This window comes from Thermobia domestica, chromosome 4, assembly GCF_964235325.1.
Source record: "Thermobia domestica chromosome 4, izTheDome1.hap1.1, whole genome shotgun sequence".
Lineage (NCBI taxonomy): Eukaryota > Metazoa > Arthropoda > Insecta > Zygentoma > Lepismatidae > Thermobia > Thermobia domestica.
This window is the reverse complement of record NC_137457.1, coordinates 295,358,585-295,371,215: the sequence shown is the minus strand read 5'-3', so window position 1 is coordinate 295,371,215 and position 12,631 is coordinate 295,358,585. Positions and strand designations below refer to the sequence as shown.

General features: G+C 35.8%; 1 protein-coding gene across 5 annotated transcripts in view; it reads left to right on the top strand.

The window, feature by feature from the left end:
• LOC145684204 (oxysterol-binding protein-related protein 2) overlaps window positions 1-12,631 on the top strand; it is a 264,438-nt gene that overhangs the window by 137,249 nt on the left and 114,558 nt on the right. The window contains exon 1 of one of the 5 annotated variants that reach the window (XM_081756262.1): window positions 4,454-5,142. The exons of the other annotated variants lie outside the window; for them this stretch is intronic. The gene's annotated coding sequence lies outside the window, so the exon portion shown is untranslated. Of the gene's footprint in view, window positions 1-4,453; window positions 5,143-12,631 lie in introns of those variants that run through there. 5 annotated transcript variants of the gene reach the window in all.

Genomic DNA, 12,631 nt, shown 5'->3' with positions numbered 1-12,631 from the left:
GGGGATGGATTGGCACCCCTGGTGAGGTGGATTGAAGAAATGATAGTAAAAGTAAAATCATCCGGCGCGAAGAAAGAACTTCCCTAATATCGATAGAAACTTTAGCTGCCAACTTACGTAAAGCGCCAAATGCTATTAATCTTAGGTTAGCTCGATTTCTTATTTTCTTTTTAGTTGATTTTATAAAAGTTGTTTTCTTTACATCTTGTAAAAAAAAAGAAAAAGAAAAAGAAAATTGAAGATGGGAAGTAAAATCAAACTCCCTCTTAATTCCCATTGTCAATGTCATGTGTGTGAACTAGACTGACACGAACACAAGATGCATGAAGATATATATTTTATATCTACGATGTGCTTTACGTGCGAAATAAAACTGTTTTTTTCTCTGCTTTGTTTGCAATTACATAATAATTTAAGTAAATTCAAGGTAAAATTACTTAAGCATGGATCTTGTTTTCCTTGTACTGTCTGTTTATGTTAGCTGGGTAAAGGAAAGTTGTTGCTTCGGAAAATTACCCTTTAAATAGTTTACTTGCAGTGACGTAAAAGTAAAGAAGAGTACTAATATAGATTAACAGAGAAGAGAGGAATATATTTTTATGAATAATTTACTTTTTAAAAAAGAAACTTAATCCACTAAGGAGAAAACTATAAAAATGCACTAGAAACTATTTTTCCCGCCAAATATATATATATATATATATACAGGGTTTTCATAAAGTCTGGATGGATTTAATTTGCTTATAATTTTCATAAAAATGCTCATAATGAAATCAAATAAAGTGCAAACGGTAGCAGAAGGATTAAATTTTTAGTTGGCAACACTGTTAGATAAGCGGCAACTCTGAACACGTTGAGAGAGGGAGGGGGAGGGCAAGGGTCAGTTTCTTACCAAATTCCATCCATTGTTGTTTTCATTGTTGTTTCAATGTTGACTGTTAAAAGTAAGTTGTAAGCTGTATTGGTGTGTGTGTCTTTTAAAGAAATAAATAAATGAAAAAGACCTCTGAGAAGAACGGTCCTATGATCATCTGATTGGACCGTTCTTTTTTAAAGAGGAGACCGTGAATGGAGATTCGTACCTGGATATGTTGCAGAAATACCTCATTCCGGAACTGGAGGCACGTGGAATCCAGAACGACATCGTGTTCCAACAGGACGGGGCACCCCCTCACTATGCAATCAAGGTGAGACAGTTCCTTGACGAGAAATTCCCTAACCGATGGATTGGCCGCGGTGGCCCGACCGCTTGGCTGCCAAGATCACCCGTCCTTACCCCCTGCGACTTCTGGCTTTGGGGTCATGTGAAAACGGAAGTTTATGCAAAGAAGCCAAGTGGTTTGGAGAACTTAAAGGACAAAATCAGGGCGTCTGTGGCTGGCATTTCGGATCAAACACGGCGGAACGCTGTGAGTGGATTCCAGCGCCGCCTACGCGAATGTGTGGACGTAAATGGCGCCCAGTTGGAGGTGTGGGGGTGAATGAACTGAGCTGGTGCAGATTACAGGTAAAAATTTAATCCTTCCGCTACCGTTTGCACTTTATTTGATTTCAATATGAGCATTTTTATGTAAATTATAAGCAAATTAAATCCGTCCATACTTTATGAAAACCCTGTATATATAAGTTGCAATACTTTGGAAAATAATAGTATGGTTGCATCTAAGCAAATAAAGTTCATATGACCATGAATTTTATTCTCAATGGTTTAAGAACTACAGGTTGTAAACCATTGTTGATCTTATTTATTTATTTCCGATACTTCCGATGTCGTTTAAATCCAAATTCAGCCCCGCAACTTGAGTGGGAGGGAGGAAACATATAAAATAATTATCAATAATGTACGATATTAGTGTTTAATCCATAGTTTTTGGGGTCGCTGAGATGAACAGTAATACTTCCGATGGCATTTAAATCAAAATTCAGCCCCGCAACTTAGGGGAGGGGAAGGTGATAATTATATTTTAAAAAAATGATAGAAAATGTCCGACATTAGTGTCGAATCCCTAGTTTTCGGCGTACTGAGACGAACAGTGACACTTCCGATAACGTTTAAGTGCAAATTCAGCCCCCATTAGTACTTTATGCACAAAATGGAACGTATTTCCCCAGTGCGAAGAACGGATCTTCTGAGTTCTTCGTAAAGAAATAACGTCTATGTTTCTCATATTTTATTTCTAAGGAGTTTGGTTTACGAAATGTCCTTTGCATATTTACCCTGTCTGGCAATGTGTGTGTTCATCCGTGCGCGTGACAAAAAAATCTCTAGAACTAGTTAATGGATCACTACCCTAAAAGCACAAGATGTGCTAGGCATGTGCCATTGAGGTGTCCCAGCTACTTTTTAGGTACCCGACACTTGTGACATATGATATTTATGTGCTAAGTATGTACTTCAGCTACCTACAGTTTTAAGTATTTGTTACACCTAATTGGTATTTGCAACTATTACCACAAATATAGCATTTATATACCTGGCTCAGTTTCGCACTCTAACGGTCATTTGTTTTTATGTCATCACTTGGGACATATATCTGTCATGTTCTTGGTACGTCCTTTAGGTACATACTATTTCAGATACCCTAACAGCACAAGATTTGCTAGGCATGCGCCATTTAGGTGTTCTAAATTCGTCTCCCACATTTGATACATTTGTTGCTTTTTCTAAGCGATTGTGTACTAGAAGCAACAAACGCATCAACTTTATTAGATGGCAACTGTCGCCGATCATTTGAAAGTGAATAGGGAAGAACCATGAAATAAAGTAAATAGATACTCGTCAATTTGTTATAAAATTACATGACGGCAGATTTTATCTGATCCCAAACGGTTATCGTCGAATATACGCGGTTAAAGGAGCACTCTGATTAGCCAAATTCAAAATACCTCAACAATTTGTCCCTCTACAAGCGACGTTCATTTCATCGCCTCCGTGGCCAAGTCGGAAGAGCACGCGGCTAGTAATCCAAAAGCTGGTGGTTCGCGTTCACCCTGGGGTACATTTTGTTTTACTTGTTCAAAGTGTTTTTTAGACTCGCCTTAATGTAAACACATTACGCATATAGGCGATTTAACCTATTTTGTGGGAGTAATTTTGTGGTTCATTGACGCTTACGGCACGGGGAACATACCTAGAACATACTAGGCACGTTCCCCAGGTACATGTCAGGCACGTGCCGAGGGGCGGACATAGACTGTGATTATCACTTACCATCCATGTGATTTCTCTCTCAGTGGTACATAAGGTACATACTGGACACATTCCCATGTACCGGAGAGAACATGATAGGCATATGCCTGCTATGTAATTGTGCTGTTATTTTTTTACCAATTTTGATCAGGATGTAGAGGGTCAAACGTTAGGAATCGAATTCACTGATGAAGGTGAATATTCAGACCGGAAGTAGTAGAAATCAACCATTTCCGGTTTTAACGTTGATCACTTCAGAGCAAAAACAGTAATCGATAGCGAGAAGCTGTTTTCTGCAAACAATTAAACGTCTAAAAAGTATATTCCATCGCTACTAAAACCGGAAATAGTACAAATCCACTACAACTTCCGGTTTCAATATTGATCTCCATAGAGTAAGAACGGCAACAGATACTGACAAGTGGCTTCTTATCTGGAATCGATTTAGCTTTCTAAGAATACTTACCATCTTTCATGTTAGCCTTCTATTGAAGCCGGAAGTGATAGTATCACTCACTTCCAGTTTTAACGTTGGTCGCTATAGAGTAAACACAGTAATACATAGGAGAAGCAGATTTATGCAATGAAAACATATGCCACTTCTACTCTAATCTCTCTACTAAAACCGGAAGTGGTAGAAATCTACTGCAAGTTGTGGTTTCAATGGTAATTAAGAAAATATTGCGCCGTACAAACCAAACTCTTTCACGTGGTATACACGTGACACCGCTACTTGTTAATTTTTAAACAGGAAGCTGTAATTGAAGGTGTTCCTCTGTCTTGATTAAGTAACATATGATTAAGTAATAATATTTTAACTTTTTTTTTTTAACTTTTTTAATTGTGAAATGCATGTGCAAACATTAAAAGTCGAAATTTACAGTTTTGACGTGTTGAAGTCTCTACAGTGGCTAAGATATATCACTATCGAATTTTCAGTTATCATATTCTAGATTTGGTTGCAACGTAACGTACCATTGAAACAAACGAACAAAAACAGAAAGTGTTTTTATTTTTTCATTCTTATACTGTTCTATAATATTAATTTATTACGTCTCAAAGAGTAGAATACTAAGTAACAAGGCACCATTTCTCTACGTCGTATATTGGAACACTGCTTAAAGCTAAATCAAAAACATGTTTTCTCGGTTTGATTGTGCAAACCTCAATACCTCCTTGAAGGACGCAACACAAGAAAGCTGAGCGGAATTTGAATTGCCTCGAGAAACGTATTTTTTTTTTTTTTATTAACAAAGAAAGAAAGAAATGTCCATTTCCAATTATACGTATTTAAAAAGACATATCTGGACGTAATTGATGAAACATCGTCGTTGGAATTGTGCCTGTGTCCTTGACCCGATGTTCCTGACCCGAGTCTTGGAAAGATTGTGTGATAATGGCTGAGAGAACTTATACAGTGGCTCAAGGGAACCGGATCGGAAGTGAAAGCTTTCCGCGTATGAGGAAGAAATGTACTGTGTAGTGCAATATACGAACAGTAGATGGCTATATATGATATAGTATGGGTTATGTAACATTTCGTTGTCGGTTGGACTTGAGGCCGCCCCCTCGGCACTCGCTGAATGGAAGCTTCGCATTGATTTTGCTGTTCGGCCGGGCAGACTGTGGAGCGCGCGCGTGATCATCAACCAACGACAGAAGAAGCTTTAACTTCTCTAGCGACAGTGGTGTGCGCCGTGTTACTGTTCTGTGTGCAAAAAAAAGAGACGGTAAAGGAAACTCTGCAGCAGGAGACCAGCACACAGCCACTTGTTATTTTAGTGTGTGTTAGTGAATGCGTGTTGTAGTGTCACAATGGATTGGTCATCCGAAACTTTAAAGTAGTGCGTGTAGTGTCTGAGGGAATTTAAAACTGAGAATTTGTAGTGCTGCACAAATGAATGTGTTGAGGTGGTTCCTAAATTTGTGATTAAACAAAACGTCAAAAAAGGGTTGGTTTTTGAAATTTTACATCGAAGAAAAAGAAAAAAGCAAATTCATTGTGTGAATGTGTTTAAGCATGTGCGTATGGTACTAATGCGTGAGCATGCGCACATGAATATGTCTTATGTGTGTGCGTGCGTGTGTATTATGAAGATTATATCCTTTCTGTTTTGTGTGTGGTATCCTATATACTCAGTTCTCTGCAAATGCTGATTTTTTTTTTTTTTTTTTAATGCTCTATAGATTTTCCTCTGTAATAATTCGATTTGTCAGTCCACAACCCGTATCCGTGTAACAGGTATACTCGAAATTACTTACTGAAAAACTCCGATAATACATGATTTGAATTAATTAATCCAAATTTTAAATCAACAAAAATCGATTTTATGTCGTATGGAATCAAATGATTACATTTGTTTCTTTGAAGAAAAAAACTAAATAGTCTTTCTACATTTTTTTGAATTGTATTAATTAATTAATTTATTTTATTGCTTCTTTATGTTTAGGCTAATCAGTCAGGAAATGTTACGCTGCTGTATAAATTGAAGATACACTGTGTAAATTTTCTATTTGAAGAAAAGCTCTTCACGCACCCAATTAAAATGTAGGTTGCCGGGTATTGATTTCGGTCCACTCTAGGAGGATGAGTGGGCTAAACCTAGTGACCTAATTTTGTGTAGCATCTTGCAGTTGATTGATACTTCTTTTCCCGTAGTGTTAAGCCTTTTTTATATTGTTCTTCGGTGCTTTTACTGGTTTATTTTAAAGATTTGCTATCATATATCCAATTTGATGCTCTGTGATTTAAAAATATTAAAATACACTAGAGAACATGGCTAAATGTCCAAACTATGCGAAACCAAATACCGAAAAACGTGTGTACTTCCTAACTACGGTCTGCAGGATTCATTTTCTGAATTTAACGTGTACTGACTTCTGCGCTCTCATTCTTGAAATCTGAAGATATACTGTTAGGGGGAAGGGGGATACTTTCTCAAAACTGGTTTTGCCTAAATTGGGTTGAAATATTATTTGCCGAAATCATATTGATGCAATACAGGGTGTTATAAACATTTGTCAATATTTTGGGAATGTATTCCTCACACATCAAAATAAGAAAAAAAGAAAGTTCATATGAACCTCTGGTCGGAAGTGCGTAGATTCGTAGTTATCGGTTGCCGAAAACGTGAAAAAATGAATTTTAAAGGTCCATAGTTTCACTACTATAAGACCGACCGTAGTCGGATCAAGATATCACTGAGGAACTAGTATGTGAACTATCCAAATATCCATCTTTCACAACCTCCAGTACTTGCACACTTATTTTTAGAGAGGCTGTTTGGGACAGCGTTGCCAACATGTACGATAATTATCGAATCATACGATAATTTTGACCCCCGTACGATGTACGATAGCTGATGTATGATAATAGGAAACTATACGATAATTTAATAGCTTCAGGTAAAATGCAAGGATAGTTCTGCGGGTACTTGAAATTCGAAAGAAATTTCATTCATTGCGTGGAAAAGGTATGAATTTTGCAACAAATGTGACAAAATTACTCAAAACATTACAAATGCGAACCAATTCATCTGTTTATTTATGTTTATTATTACTATGTAATTGGTTAATCGGATCACTTGGATTTAACATACACAGAACACATACACATGAAACCCGCGCTATCTATTCGATCAATAAGAGAGAATTACTAGCTACTTGATGTAGATAAGTTTTCACAAGTAAACATATAAAGTGTTGAAGGAAAACCACTGAATTCTTTTCGATAGACTCGTAAAGAATAGAACCTTCATTCTTGTTTTCTAAGGAGATTCAAGAATATAGTTTTAGCTGTTTGCATTCGCGTTAGTTTTCTCTTAATAATAATAATAATAATAATAATAATAATAATAATAATAATAATAATAATACAGCTTGATATTTAGACTTGAAACAAAATATACGATAATTTAACGGCAAAAATGATAATTTTAAGTGCTGCATACGATAATATCTTCTGATCGGATTGGCAACGCTGGTTTGGGAGTACTTAATCACTCTCCACCTACCTTTATTCTTAAATATGGATATTTGGATAGTTCACATACCAGTTCCTTAGTGATGTCTTAACCCGACTACGATAGGTCCCATAATAGTGGAGCTATGAGCTTTTAAAGTTCACTTGTTTCACGCTTTCAGCACGCTATAACTCCGAAACTATCCACTTTTGAGCACAGGTTCATATGAACTTATTTTCGTATTTTGATGTGAGGAATCTGTTTCCAAAATATTGTGGCATATTTTTGTAACACCCTGTATAAGCTGCTTCTTTTATGTCCAGAAGCGAAATTTACGAAGGACTACAAATCCCTTCAGATCCCTTGCTACAAATCGTAGTAATTGTCGGGCAGGAAGTGCGTGTTCTCGTATAGTCCATGTATTAGGCGCTCTTCCTAATATTGATGGCTTGTTTTTTTCTTTAATGAATATTAGGAAAGTTCGCGCTTAATGATCTTAATCATAGTCCATTTTTTTTTTTCATTTTACTCCACGAAAAATTTTCCTTTTTGTTTTAGTGAACTTTTATTTTTGTTAATAAGACAATAACAGTGATTTACTTCACAAAAAATCTTTTTAATGCATTTTAAGTGTAGACCTAAAACCATTGTTTCTAAAAGTTTTTTTGTATTTTCTTTTTACCTAATTCAATGTTTTTAATTGCGCTTTGAAAGACAATAGACTATTTTCTCTTATGTGATGGACAGCATCGTATTCGTGGGTTTTCTCGGGGTACTCCCGTTTCCTCCCAATTTTTCATTCCATCAATTCTTCCATAATCATTAATTTGCTTTAATCATCGTTTCCTTTAGCCTAAAAAGCATAATCATGGGACTTTAAACTAAAATATTACATTTTTTTACTTTCTCTGATTACGAAGAGCGGATAAGGCAAAAGCGAAAAGAACTCCTTGAAGTCTGAAACCAGCCAAACTTCCGTGAGAAATTGGGTTGTATAAGCAATAGGCGCTCCATAATTTTTTGTTTCTAACCGTGAAACGATTACCGAAGCCGTGAAGACCGAAAGTTTTCAGAGATTGAACATAGTTATTAAATACCTCGAGCTGAATTTTTATGTGCGAGAGGGCACGGTGGCTCAGGGGTAGAGCGCGTATCTCTGGTGCGCTAGGTCTCTCGTTCGATCCTTAGTCAAGTACGTTTGTGGTGGACAACATCGTGTCCGTGGGTTTTCTTGATGTGCTCCCGTTTTCTCCCACATTTTCATTTCACCAATTATTTCGTCATCATTCACTTGCTTAAATCATCTGTCTCTCTCAGCCTAAATAGCATAATCGTAGGACGTTAAACTTAAAGATTTCATTTCTAAAATTTATTATGTGCGACTTTGAAGGGAATAACAGGAGATCAAAATGTATAGCAAGAACAGAATATGTCGGCCCGCAACAATGGATCCATTAATTGTTACGTTCAAATACTATTAGTTTTTATGGTTATTGTTTACTCATCATAAAATATTTCCTATTGTTTCTAACGTAGATTTTCAACATAAACTACACAATGACATCGAGGAAACGCACATACTTGAAGAAGAAGAAACAAACCTTGTTTGTCCAACGACAGACTTAAAGAACGAAGAATTTATCGCAGACAGTGTAATGTATACGTTTCCCCTCTGACATGATGTCTAAAAATTTTGCAAACGCTGTAGTCCTGAACGCAGAAATTTCCTTTAAAAGTCTATTTTGCTTTACGTTGTCCGCATAACATAGCTTCCGCGTAATGAATGGACTTTTACACGTTTTTTACTACAAAATTCATGGAACCGTGAAATATTTCTGTTTAAGACGGTTTTGCGTTTAATAAAGGATCCGTTGAAGACAGGTTTTACTGTATTTCTAATGCACTATTTCCTACTGCGAAGAACGAGCATTCAGCAAGTAATGAATATATATATATATACAGTGGCGGATCCAGGATATGATTAAGGAAGGGGATAAACCATAGTTTGCCGCTTTATCCAGTGTAAAGCAGGATTGAAGCCGATTTTATCCAGTGCATACCTGATCCCCCCTATAGCCCCCTTTTGATCCGCGCCTATTTATATATATGAAAGTGACACTTAAAAACTTGAACCACCCGACCGATCTCGATCAAATTTTCTACATAGATGAGGTTTCAATCTGTTTTTTGTTTCTTTCTTTTTTAATCATTTTACTCTGATGGTACAACTTAGGGGAGGAGGAGAGGGGAGATCGAATAAAAATGATCGAAATTGAACGATACTAGTGTCGAATCTAGAATTTTCGGGGTCGCTGAGATAAACACTAACACTTTCGATATTATTTAAATCCAAATTCAGTGCCCAATAGTAATATTTAATTTTTATTTATATTGATTACTTATTACTTTCTGATTTGTCATTACATTTTCTTTGTTTCTATCGGCTTCAGTAATAGTAAAAGTGACTGACTTACAGAACATATTATTTTAACTCAGCGAAGCGAGTAATTGACGCTAATATTTGCTAAAAATTAATGTAAGACGAATTTTATCGACAATCAGAAATCTTGTGACTTAGTTTATATTGTTTATTTATTTATAGAGAAAGAAAAAGGAGCTTTCATAATTCATCCGTCCACCTGTTTTAATTTTTTTTCCTTTACACCTGCGATATGATTCGATCAATAAACAAGGATTTTCCGTTACGTGTGCGGCATTTGTTTCATTGTATTTTAATAATAAATCTCACATTACGTGTTCTTGCTTGGTTTTTCGTTTCAAAACTAGGTTTTCTAGTAAGAAAAGATTAGATGTTAAATTTCTGGATTTATACGTACTTATCTATCTGGTGTGGAAAATATCAGTCCCAAAGTACAGTACAGGGTATACTATCATGTTGAATAAAATCTCAACACAAGCACAAAATGGCTAACAAGCGTATTTCGAAAAGCACTTTTTTTTTCCAGACCTGCTAGCTGCTGACAGTACGAAACAATGAAGTTTTTAAAGTGTCATATTTTCAAAACTACGGTATCGGTTAGAAAATGAAATGAAATCTTTAAGTTTTACGTCCCAGGGTTATACCGGATAGGCTAAAGGAAACGGTGATTATGAGAAATGAATGAAGAAAGTGGGAGGAAACGGGGAGAACCCCGAGAAAAAAACACGCACATGGTGTTTGTTCACCACAAAACTCACTTGGCGCGAACTGGGATCGAACCAAGGACCCCATGTACCAGATATATTTCCTCTACCACTGAGCCACGCGCACCCAGGTATCGGTTAGAGAAATCTAAATATTCAGTTCTATTTATATACTCCCGTGCGTTCTAGTTATGTTCTATCTAAATTCTCATTTTCTATTAAAATATTCATGTTTTTTTTCTGTTTATGATCTATCTAAGTAATTATGTTCCTTCTAAATACTCATGTTCTATCTAAATACTCAGTTCTGTTTCTATACTCATGTTCTATCTAAATATTCATATTCTATCTAAATACTCATGTTCTATTTAAATATTCATGTTATATTTAAATAACCATCTTGTATCTAAATAGTCTTTTTCTATTTAAATACTCATACTGAATTTAACTACAGATATTTAAATACCTATCTACCTACATAACCCTGTTCTGTCTAAATTCTCGGTTTTATCTAAAAACTCATATTTACTCTGAAACGTCAGATCCTATTCAAATACTCATGTTTAATCTATATACCAAGTAGACCTACTCATTGTTAAATACCTGTGTTCTATCTAAATACTGAGTTCTATTTAAACACTCATGTTCTATCTAAATACTCAGTTCCATCTATATACTCATGTTCGTTCTTCTTGCGTTCTATCTAAATTTTCATGTGTTCTATTTACATATTTATTTTCTGTCTAATAGTTATGGTGTATCTAAATAATTATGTTTTATCTAAATACTCACAAGTAAACCTTACGTTTGGGTGAATCGAGTTGCTGACTGAGACACATATGAGAAAGTAGTACTAAATGTGGTCAGTATTTCAGTGAAGTTGTAGGTGCGAAGCTCCAGGGGTTTAGGAGATACAGCTACCAGAACATCACATGGAAGTACAGAATAGCCTTCATGCAGTTGGAGGTAAAAGCTCTGTAAGACCTCTTGTAACAAGAAAAGGTGAATAACAAATATATGTGTACATATTAGGGCTAGGGGGAAGTCATATAGTAAGGGTATACCTGACGGCGGCCATCTTGAAATCCGCCATTTTGAATTAAGGTTAAGTTTTTAAAATAGGAATAGGGTCATGTGATAAATGATTTAAGGCGCAAATTTAATCAGAAGATTAACGGTGGCGTTCATTTTGATTTCCGCGCAATTGGTAAAAAGTTACAGGGAAATTAAATATTGTTGCAGCATTAGTCCTTTACCCCACCTTGTAAATTTTGTGTTAACGATAATAATTAAATAAAAAGCAGTTGGATAAATATTAGGTCTATGGTAAGAGTTACCTTGATGGCGGCCATGTTCAAATCCACCATTTTGAATCAGACAAAAGTTTTAAACAAAACGCATAACAGTGACACCTTATTAATAGCAAATTTTACCATAAATCCAACGGTATAACCATTTTTGCTTTATCATTAACCAGTACAAAATTAAATGGATCGCTCCTTACGACTAATGCTTTGACGGAATTGTTAATGACAAATGTGTGAAGTGTAACTCCATTGAGTTTGTGAGGTGTGCTCACATTGAGCAGAGCATTTGTGCAAGTCATGCGCTCTTTTCTGAACTACATATTGATTGTACTAATTGAGGACTTTTCTGCAAGAAAGACCCAAGTTCAATTATGAATCAATCCCACTTTGGTGATTTTTCCTTAAATTAGCAACTTGTTTATGCGATAACAAATGCTAGTTAATGATAAAGCAAAAATGGTTATACCGTTGGATTTATGGTAAAATTTGCTATTAATAAGATGTCAATGTTATGCTTTTTGTTTAAAACTTTTGTCTGATTGAAAATGGAGGATTTGAACATGGCCGCCATAAAGGCAGCTCTTACCATAGACCTAATATTTATCCAACTGCGTTTTATTTAATTATTATCGTTAACACAAAATTTACAAGGTGGGGTAAAAGACTAATGCTGCAACAATATTTAATTTCCCAATAACTTTTTACCAATTGCGCGTAAATCAAAATGAACGTCACCGTTGTTCTTCTGATTAAATTTGCGCCTTAAATCATGTATCACATGACCCTATTCCTATTTTAAAAACTTAACCTTAATTCAAAATGGCGGATTTCAAGATGGCCGCCGTCAGGTATACCCTTACTATATGACTTCCCCCTAGCCCTAATATGTACACATATATTTGTTATTCACCTTTTCTTGTTACAAGAGGTCTTACAGAGCTTTTACCTCCAACTGCATGAAGGCTATTCTGTACTTCCATGTGATGTTCTGGTAGCTGTATCTCCTAAACCCCTGGAGCTTCGCACCT